The following is a 10765-nucleotide window of genomic DNA, read 5'->3' as shown; positions in this document are numbered from 1 at the left end:
CTTGCAAACAAGAGAAGATCGTCTAAATAAGCTACAACTGAAATTACCTTCAGCCGAAGAGGAACCAGCGCCTCGGACATAACTTTGGTGAAGATCCTTGGAGAGGAGGAGAGCCTGAAGGGCAAGGCCCGGAACTGTAGGTGACACGTCCCTCCTGGACTCTAAACCACTAGCCTGAGAAACTTCTGAAATGCCTCCGCGATGGGTACGTGTAGATAGGCATCCTTCAAATTGAGGTTAGGAAGGCCCCCGGTGGAAGCAGGACTCTGACTGTGAAAATCGAGTCCATCCGAAACTTTTTGTATCGGATGGTCTCATTCAGGAGTTTCAAATTTAGAATCAATCTGAACGCCCCTGAAGGTTTCTGGACCACGAACACATTTGAGTAGAAACCCTCCCCTATCTCTGCCTTGGGGACTCTTACTACAACTTTTTTCTCCTCCAACTCCCAAAGAGAGGCTAGTAAGGCCGAAGCCTTTTGTGGACAACTGGGCAGGTTTGTCACCATAAAACTTTGCAGCGGTGGCCTCGAGAACTCCAGGCGGCACCCCCTTCTCATGATGTCCAGTACGAAGGGGCTGGAGACCTCTGCTTCCCACCGTGGGAGGAAGACCCCCAATCTTCCTCCTACTGTGGGACTCAAGTCACCGCGACTTCTGGGGCTGCATAGGAGGACTGAATATCGCTCCTCTCTTGCCCCGCTCTCTCTGCCCCCATGTCCTCCTCTGAACTTCTGGTCTAGGGACCTGTCTCTTTGGGGGATGAAACTTCCTTCCCCCTTGATCCTGCATTTTCCGCTTCAGGGGAAAGGACTTCTTCCTGTCCGCCGTGCGGTCTAACACAGTTTCTAACCCTGGTCCAAACAGGAGGTCACCTGAAAAGGGGATACCACATAATTTCACCTTAGAAGCGACATCCCCGCCATGTTTTTAGCCACAGGGCCCTACGGGCTGAGTTGGCAAGGGCCGCTGACCTTGCTGACAACCTCACTGACTCCGCTGAAGCATCTGCAATGTACCCCACCCCCTGCAATAACGTCTCAAATGACGCTAGGATCCTATCCTTAGGGGAATCAGCTACTATATGTGCCTGTAACTGTGTGAGCCAGTACTCCATATTCCTGGCTACTACCGTTGAGGCCATGGCGGGCTTCAAGTTGGACATGGTCGACTCCCACGATTTTTTAAGGAGGGATTCAGCCCTCCTATCCATCAGATCTAGCAAAACTTCCATGTCCTCAAAAGCTAAATCCATCTTTCTGGCGATCTGGGAAAATGCCGCGTCCAGCTTGGGATTTTTGTTCCACAAGGCAGACGGGTCCTCATCAAACGGAAATCTGCGTTTGAGGGACTTAGAAAAAAAGGGCTTCCTCTCCGGATCCTGCCACTCCTTCCTTATCGTGTCTACCAAAACTTTGTGCATGGGAAAAACACTCCGCTTTTGTTCCTCCATGCCCTGGTACATCTGATCGTGTAGAGACAGGGGTTTTGTGTCTTGCTTAATGTCAAGCATGGCATAAATTGCCCCCAACAAATAGTCTACCTCCTCCAGGGACAATTTGTATCTAGAGGGCCCTCTCCTTCTGAATCCTCTTCGGACTTTGAGTTCAAGGATGGCTCACCTTCCCCAGCCTCCTGGTCCTCCCTTCCTCGACTAGTTGATGGAGTTGCCTCCCTCACTAACCCCTCTATACAGAGCCCATATAGTACCTTTTTCCATGACTCTTTGAGGGTCGCCTTACATGACGGGCATTTCCGCTTAGGCACCTGGTGTTTGAGCTCTTCACGGGCTTTACCCTGAAAAGACAAGTGGGGGAGAACCAGGGAACCTATTACCCCTTAACCAAGCCATCTGCCCCCCCCTTTGTTCCTCCCTGCCTGGCAGGGAACAAGGGCCTGACCTTGTAAATACCGCCCTCCCTGCCCTGGACCCCCTGATCACAAAGAGGGTTGGGAACACCCCTTGGAGCTAGGGGCCCATAGGTAGGGGAAAGACTCCACTGAGTCACCTACCTGTGTCTGGCTGGTGCTGGCCTCACCTGGTCCCGGTGCCTCTGCTCCGGACATCTGTACAGGAAGGTGGTCACCTCTTCTGCAGTATCACCTGTCCCTACAGGCTATTGTACCACACCACCATCTTGCCGCCGTCCACGGTGTATAGGGCCACGGCTGGAAGCAGAAGCCGTGCCCCGGGAGAAGCCCCGCCCCTTCCACCAGAAATGACGTCTCCCACCATCCGGCCCACCGCGCTCCAATGCCGGCACATATGGGAGGAGCGGGACTCATAGGGGTACTTCCAACGGGGTGTGATCAAAAGTTTTGCCAGTATCCATTCACGTGAACGCAGCAGCTTATAACCCAGGGTCTATGAATAATCAGTCTATGTGCTGTACTGTACGATTAGGATAATACTGCAAAACACCATTAAAGGGCGCATCCACAGAGAGTGGATTCATTAGCACGGATATGAGTGGAGCAGTTCCACTTAAAGATGACTCAAGGTTACTAGCACTAGATAGTTAATTTGTATTTGAGATTGCAGAAGATAGGATCCTCAGTTTTATATGAACTATGAAAGTATAAGGGACTAACTCACATCAGGGAACATCTTCTGAATATTGCACAATAGGGATGCCATGAGAAGGCATTTAGGTGGATACAAGATACCATTAAAGTTCATGTGCATGTAGAGTCAGGCATCCCAATACTTTCTGGCAATATAGTGTATGTACGGTTTTCTGCCACACAGTGTTTTGCTTTTAGGGCAAAAAGTTCAATTTTGGTCTCACCTGACCAGAGCACCTTCTTCCACATGCTTGCTGTGTCCCCCACATGGCGTCTCACAAACTGCAATCAGGGCTTTCTTCTTGCCACTCTTCCATAAAGGCTAGATTTGTGGAGTGCGTGCCTAATAGTTGTCCTGTGAACAGATTCTCCCACCTGAGCTGTGGATCTCTGCAGCTCCTCCACAGTTACCATGGGCCTCTTGGATGTTTCTCTGACTAATGCTCTCCTTTCCCGGCCTGCCAGCTTAGGTGGATGGCCATGTCTTAATAGGTTTGCAGTTGTGCCATACTCTTTCCTTTTTCAGATGATGGATTGAACAGTACTCCATGAGATGTTCAAAGCTTGGGAATTTTTTTTTATAATATAACCCTGCATTAAAAACTTCTTCACAACTTTATCCCTGACCTGTCTGGTGTGTTCCTTGGCTTTCATGATGCTATTTGTTCACTAATGTTCTCTAACAAACCTGAGGGCTTCACAGAACAGCTGTATTTATACTGAGATTAAATTACACACAGGTGGACTCTGTTTACTAATTAGGTGACTTGTGAAGGCAGTTGGTTGCACTAGATTTTAATTAAGGGTATCAGAGTAAAGCAGGCTGAATACAAATGCACACCAAACTTTTTAGATATACACATTGCTCAAAAAAAATTAAAGGGACACTTTTTAATTGGAGAATAGCATGAAGTCAATTAAACTTCTGGGATATTGATCTGATCAGTTAAGTATCAGAGGGGGCTGTTAATAGGTTTCAGCTGCTTTGGAGTTAATGAAATTAACAACAGGTGCACTAGATGGGCAACAATGAGATGGCCCCCAAAACAGGAATGGTTTTACAGGTGGAGGCCACTGACATTTTTTTCCTTACTGCTTTTTCACTAGTTTTGCATTTGGGTATTGTCAGTGTCACTACTGGTAGTATGAAGCGATACCTGGACCCTACGGAGGTTGCACAGACAGTCCAACTCCTCAAGGATGGCACATCAATATATGCCATTGCCAGAAGGTTTGCTGTGTCTCCCAGCACAGTCTCAAGAGCATGGAGGAGATTCCAGGAGACAGGCAGTTACTCTAGAAGAGTTGGACAGGGCTGTAGAAGGTCCTTAACCCATCAGCAGGACCGGTATCTGCTCCTTTGTGCAAGGAGGAACAGGATGAGCACTGCCAGAGCCCTACAAAATGACCTACAGCAGGCCACTGGTGTGAATGTCTGACTAAACAATCAGAAACAGACTTCATGAGGGTGGCCTGAGGTCCTCTAGTGGGCCCTGTGCTCACTGCCCGGCAACACAGAGCTTGATTGGCATTTGCCATTGAATACCAGAATTGGCAGGTCCACCACAGGCACCCTGTGCTTTTCACAGATGAGAGCAGGTTCACCCTGAGCACATGTGACAGACGTGAAAGGGTCTGGAGAAGCCATCAAGAATGTCATGCTGCCTGTAACATCATTCAGCACTGGCACCCTGACTGCCATTAGGTATTGGGATGAAATCCTTGGACCCATTGTCAGACCCTATTCTGGTGCAATGGGTCCTGGTGTTCCTCCTGGTGCACGACAATGCCCGGCCTCATGTGGCGACAGTATGCAGGCAATTCCTGCAGGATGAAGGAATTGATACCATTGAATGGCTCCCACGCTCGCTTGACCTAAATCCAATAGAACACCTCTGGGATATTATGTTTCGGTCCATCCAACGCCACCAGGTTGCACCTCAGACTGTCCAGGAGTGCAGTGATGCCCTGGTCCAGATATGGGAGGAAATACCCCAGGACATCATTCATTGTCTCATTAGGAGCATGCGCCGACGTTGTCAGGTATATATACAAGCACATGGGGGCCATACAAACTACCGAGTACCATTTTGAGTTGCTGCAATGAAATTTCAGCAAAATGGACTACCCTGCTGCATCATTTTTTCACTTTGATTTTTTTTTTTCCAATCAATAAAAACGCCCCTGCCAAAAAATTCTGAATAAAGCCTATGTGTGCTGCTAGCTAAGGTAAAATAACAAATATAAACAGGAAAGACAACTTCAGTGCTTTTCTTTTAATCAATTCATTATTTAGTAGTCAAGGAATTCAGCAATGCGATACAGAACATAAGAAAATAAACATCAAACAGCCCCAATTTTGTGTATTTCTGATGTGTAGCAAGAAAAGGCAACCAATACGACCAGCAATCTTTACTGTTGTGTATTTCTGCTGTGTGGCTAGATAATACCAGAGAGTTCACATGCGTGGGAGACCGGAGCAGATGAGCCGGTGAAACGCTCCGCACCCTTCCAGCCCAATCAGCTACAATACGTGGGGACCCGACCTTGCCCGAAACTCCCGCCCCTTCTGGTCAGCATGGAGCCCTTCCTCCCCATGCCGAGCCGTACAGCTGGGAAGGTCCAGAGCGGCTCCCAGCACACGACCCACGTGGAAGGTAGAGGGGGCAAGATGGCGGCCAGCTCTGGTCCCAGAACCTGCAGTGCTTCTATGCAGGACAAACCCCTGCCTCAGCGGACCAAGCCCAGCACCTCCAGCCCTGGAGACCGTGGCGTGGGCCCTACTACTGCTACCAGAGGGGTGAGTAAGCTCCCTCAATCCTCCCACCCCTCCTCCAGCCCTGCTGCATCTCCATCACAGGCCTCTGCCTGCTCCATAGGCCATGAATCCCACACCTCCTCTGTTCTTGATAAGGAGATGGCTGGCATCTTTCCAAGCCAAACCAGTGGCGTGGACCCTGACCTGGATCTACAGCACTTCCACCCATCCCACCACAGTATTCAGGAGATACGATCCTTATTGCCCGTTTTGCTGACTTGTTACAGTGGGAATTGAATAAGGCTACTACTAAGCTAGAAGTGGATTTAAAAAAAGATTACCTGGAATTGGGCCAACGTCTGGACAGTATTGAATCTTAAGTGGAGGCTACAGTCCATAATGAATCCCAGAACTCTAACATGATTACTGAACTACAGGACCGGCTTGAAGAAGCTTACACAAAAATTGACGACCTGGAAAACCCATGCCTGACATTACAATTTTTGCATCCCGGGGCTCCCAGAGACAGTGAAAGACCTTACCGCTTTAATGCATTCACTCATGCAATCTGCAGTGCTGGAGATTGATTTCCTCCATATGGAAATTGACAGCATCCAGGGACCTGATCCCGCCTAAACCGGAGGGGCCTCCTAGAGACGTTATTGTCAAACCACACTTTTTCTGGATTAAGGAAGCAGTCATGAAATACGCTAGAATGAATCCAGGCCTAGAAATTGCTGGCCACAAAATTTACATTTTAGTGGATATTTCCCAGGCTACCATTCCAAAGAGGAGATCCTTCAAGCCATTACTTTCACCCTTGGTACAATGACAGGACATTCGCTATCGCTGGACTTACCCATTTCAGCTTCAATTTACCTATAATGGTAAACCCTACGCTTTTTATTCATTCCACGAAAGGGAAAAAGATCCTTCTTCAGCTGGGCTTCATCACCCATAGCCCTTCACCTCACAATCAATGTCAAGCGTTCCACATCCACCGCTCTTACCTCTTTGGTCTGCCTCGCCACCGAAGATGATTAAACCTTCCTATCGAGTTACCTGAGCATCATTAACTGGTGTGCTTTGAATCTTTCATGTGGTAGCTTTTCCGTGGTTCCTCATTGGAACATTAGCTGCTACTGTCACTTCATTTGTTGTTCCGCTTGAAAATTCTTCTCCCCTTCCCCCTCTCCTTTTTTCCTACAGGGTTCCTTGAGACTATGTTACGTTTCAGGCTAATTGCTTAATTACTGTTGCCCAATTGGGCTCTTCTACAATGTGCAAAATGTGCTTGCAAGCTATTATGGTAGATGAAAAAAGTACCTCAATACTAAATCAATCAAATTAATTTAATACACACTGACACCAACACTAACCCATATAAGATCCCTCTTTTTTAATTTCAATGTCCAAATAATTTATACTTTCTGTACTTATATCCCAGTCTAAAGTGATGTTTCTATCATTCTCATTTAAACTATTATAAAAATTAATTGTATATTATCACCATCCCATATAATCAATAGGTCATCAATATACCTTTTATACACCAAAATTTCTTTTCTAATATTAGGGAAGATAGTCTCCTCCTCTCATTTTGCCATGTATAGGTTGGCTATGCTTGGGGCAAATTTAGCGCCCATGGCTACTCCTTTAATCTGTAGAAAATATTCATTGTTATACCAAAAATAGTTATGATCTAAACAAAATTTTAGGCATTTCAATATAAATCTTTTATGTTTATTCGGAATATCAGAATATTTATTAAGGGCCCATTTTGCCGCTTCTATAGCTCCTTCATGGTCAACATTGGTGTAAAGTGATGAAACATCCACTGTGCTTAGATTAGTATTTAAATTGACTTTCACATTTTGGATAATTTGTATAACATGCATTGTATCCCTAAGGTAAGCTGTAGTTTTTTCCACTAATAATATTGATAATAGGTCTCCCCAGTGAATTACTGCTATCTTTATGAATTTTTGGAATTTAATAAATTATGGGTAATTTGCAAACTGAGGGTACCAAATATTTCTCTTCCTTGCTAATTAGAATTCCTTTTCTACTACCATACTGCATCAATTTGATGAGTTTTTTGTAAATATTTACAGGGTTATTATTCAACTTTTTATATTTGACTTCGTCTTTGAGCATATCATTCATAGTGGATTCATAAAATTCTTTAGATATCACTATGCCGCCTCCCTTATCTGCTGGGCGTATTACAATGTCCTTCCTCTTTTTAAGACTATCAATACCTTACGTTAAAATTATTTCTTCTCTATATTTTCTAAGTTTCAGGGCTTCCAAGTTTTCAATTACCAGTTTTTTTAAAAATAACTATATATTTATTATCTACAATGTTGGGATTAAAAACTGATTTATTCTTTAAATTACTGTTATATGTAGGCTCATTCACTTGATTATTTTTGATAAGATTTTGGGCATAATATTTCTTCAAATTGAGATTCCTTACTAATTTTGTATGCTAATATACATATCAAATTTATTTAATCCTCTGATAGGTGTAAATTTTAGTTCCTTATCTATTGCATGTATTTCCTCTTCATTTAAAGGTGCACCACTGAGATTGAATATACCCTCTCCTTTCAATCTCTTTTTTTGTTGGTGCCTTCTTCCTCCTCTCCTACCTCTTTTCTTTGCAGACTTTTTACTTCTCCCCTTTCCCCATGAGGATTCTGATCCCATCCTAAAAATGGATTAGGAAGGGGAGAGTCTGGTTCTTCCACCTCTATTATATATTATATCTATCTAATATCTATTATATTGTGGTATGTTGTATGGTTTACGTCCTGGTTTCTTATTACCATAAGGGTTATTACCATTATTGGGGTCTTTGTGGTTTAACGGTTATTATACCCAAAATTACCATTACTCTGTTCTTGCATACTATATGTACCTTGTACATGGTATGCTTGTGGGCCTCTATACGGGTGACCCCTATATTGATTACCTGGTGGTCTACCACGCTGTTGGGGATAATATGGAAGTGCCCTAAAATGGCCTATTGGTTTAAGTAGGGGTTTCCATTGATTATAATTCCTCCCATATGGTACTGGTGTATATCCTTTGTAATTAGGAGGTGGGTTATTTCTATATTCTCTCCTAGGGGTATGATTAGTTTTAAACCCTAAAGTTTTCTTCTTGGGGGCTAAATTCCTTTCCACCTGTTTCACTGGTGTGGAATCTGTAGATTGGATTTCATTAGGTATAGGTTTACTTTGCCATTTGAAAACATGTTTCTGTTGGTAGTCCTGACTGACTCTTTGATATTTCCTCTTCTTCCTATTTTTAATCTCTAAATCCTTATTTTGTACATTTTTATTTAGTTTGCTAATAAGCTTATCAAAATCTGGATGATCTTTAAAATTATCTATCTTGTCTTTACACTCCATTATTACTTCAATTTTTCTAATTTTCCTTTTATCAAAAATTGAAGTACCTCCATACCTTTCTCAGTGAAAAAAAATTATATCATTCCTCAGTATCCTCTTCATCTAATAATCCATCATGAATTGGCAGCTCCCATCTTAATTTTCTAGGAATCATTTTTTCTTTAATATATTTCTCCATTGTAATGATATCCCACCATGTACTTATTTTTTTATCCATAGTGTCCCAATTTTCTAAATATATTGTTAATACTAATTTCCATTTTATCTTCCCCTTTAAAAATATTTTCTAAATTTAACTCCCTATTTTCTAAATAAGTGAATATCTCCATAATATCGTCAAACAAGTCTATGAGAATATAATAAAAAATGTGCAAAATGTGCTTGCGAGCTATTATGGTAGATGAAAAAAGTGCCTCAATACTAAATCAATCAAATTAAATTAATACACACGTGGTTCACCAACACCAACTCATATAATAGTGCATATAACTGATTTAAAATAATAAATATGTGCCGCGCTCCACTCTATCAATACATATAATAGATATAATAATAGAAAAATATTCTATAGCTCATGTGTCCAAATATCAATCTAATAATCAAATAAATAATTAATATCAAGTGAAATTTATAATAGTGAAAAAATTCCAAAAAAATGTGTCCACAATACCCAAAAAATAAATAAAAAATATTGGTGAAATAAATCAATCCAAAATTAATCAATTCAAGAAAGTGTCCACTATTAGATAAAGCTTCTGGAAATAGCAATGTCAAACATGGATCCAATATAATATTCTTATGCGCTCCAATATTTTTTATTTATTTTTTGTGTATTGTGGAAACATTTTTTTTGGAATTTTTTCACTATTATAAATTTCACTTGAAATTAATTATATATTTATTTGATTATTAGATTGATATTTGGACACATGAGCTATAGAATATTTTTCTATTATTAGGGGCTCTTCTACAATATTGTTGATCTGTAATTTTTCTGCTGGCTATCGGTTGCCAAATAAAATTTGTACTATGTTAGAGTGATGGGAGGAGTCTATGTTCCCACTCAGTTCGAAGGACTCCCCCCAGAGGTTGGTCTTTGGGGAGACCCCTTCCTTTTAGGGACCCACAGCCCTGGACTATTTGGTTCACTTTTCTGTTTATCAATTTACAATGTACATTGTAATTTATCTCCTGATACTAGGTTGTTGTTACCCAAAGTATCTTGTTCCTATTCTTCTCTTTTGTTTTTCTAACCTTTTTTTTTTCCTTTGTTTCACGAGGGTCAGCCATGAACTCCATAGGATGCCTGGGATTCCTACTGCATTGTGAAGGCGGGTGAGCTTATGTGTCTATAGGAGTCTTGTTGATTGCCATGTCTCCACTACGGACTGATAAAGGTATCTTCCAATTGCTTTCTCATAATGTTCAGGGGTTTGGTTCTCCCTCTACATGTATTAAAGACTTTCACCATTACCGCTCCCTAGGAGCTGACATTGTGGCTCTCCAGGAGACACATTTTGCTCCTTCCTTTGCCCCTAGATACATACATAAGGATTACCCTGTTTGCTATTTTACAAATGCTTCGGAGAAGAGGGGGGTGGCGCGCTGCCTGTCCCGGGGGCTTTTACTGAAACTAAAGTGATTAAAGACCGGGAGGGACGATATCATTTGATGAAGAGGCACCTGGGAGATAATTTGGTCACCTTTCTGGTTTATTACAGACTGAACACCTATTAGATTGTGTTTTTTTCAATCCTTACTCCGTTCTTCGGCCACCGAGTTTGAGAGCGATGGTATATTAGCTGGAGACTCTAATTTAGTGTTAGACTAGATATTGGATAAATCCTGTGTTGCCATGCTCAGGTCCCCTTCCAAAGAGAGTTGCAAATTTGCCCAACTACTGTTCCGCTATGATTTGGTTGATGTCTGGAGGGAGGCTAACCCAACTTCCCGGGACTATTCTTATTTCTCCAGGGCTCATAATTGTTACTTCCGCATAGATCATATATTCCTCCTCTCGAGAC

The 10765-nt window shown here is 42.6% G+C and overlaps 1 pseudogene; it reads right to left on the bottom strand.

The window, feature by feature from the left end:
* Positions 1–644: 644 nt before the first annotated feature.
* On the bottom strand, positions 645–1464 carry LOC149474326 (lamina-associated polypeptide 2, isoforms alpha/zeta-like; annotated as a pseudogene).
* Positions 1465–10765: the final 9301 nt, after the last annotated feature.

The sequence above is a fragment of the Staurois parvus genome, unplaced genomic scaffold (genome assembly GCF_062004578.1).
Source record: "Staurois parvus isolate SC_StPar_1 unplaced genomic scaffold, SC_StPar_1.0 ptg000006l, whole genome shotgun sequence".
Taxonomy (NCBI): domain Eukaryota; kingdom Metazoa; phylum Chordata; class Amphibia; order Anura; family Ranidae; genus Staurois; species Staurois parvus.
The sequence above is the reverse complement of the archived record's forward strand: the minus strand, read 5'-3'. Positions and strand labels throughout refer to the sequence as shown.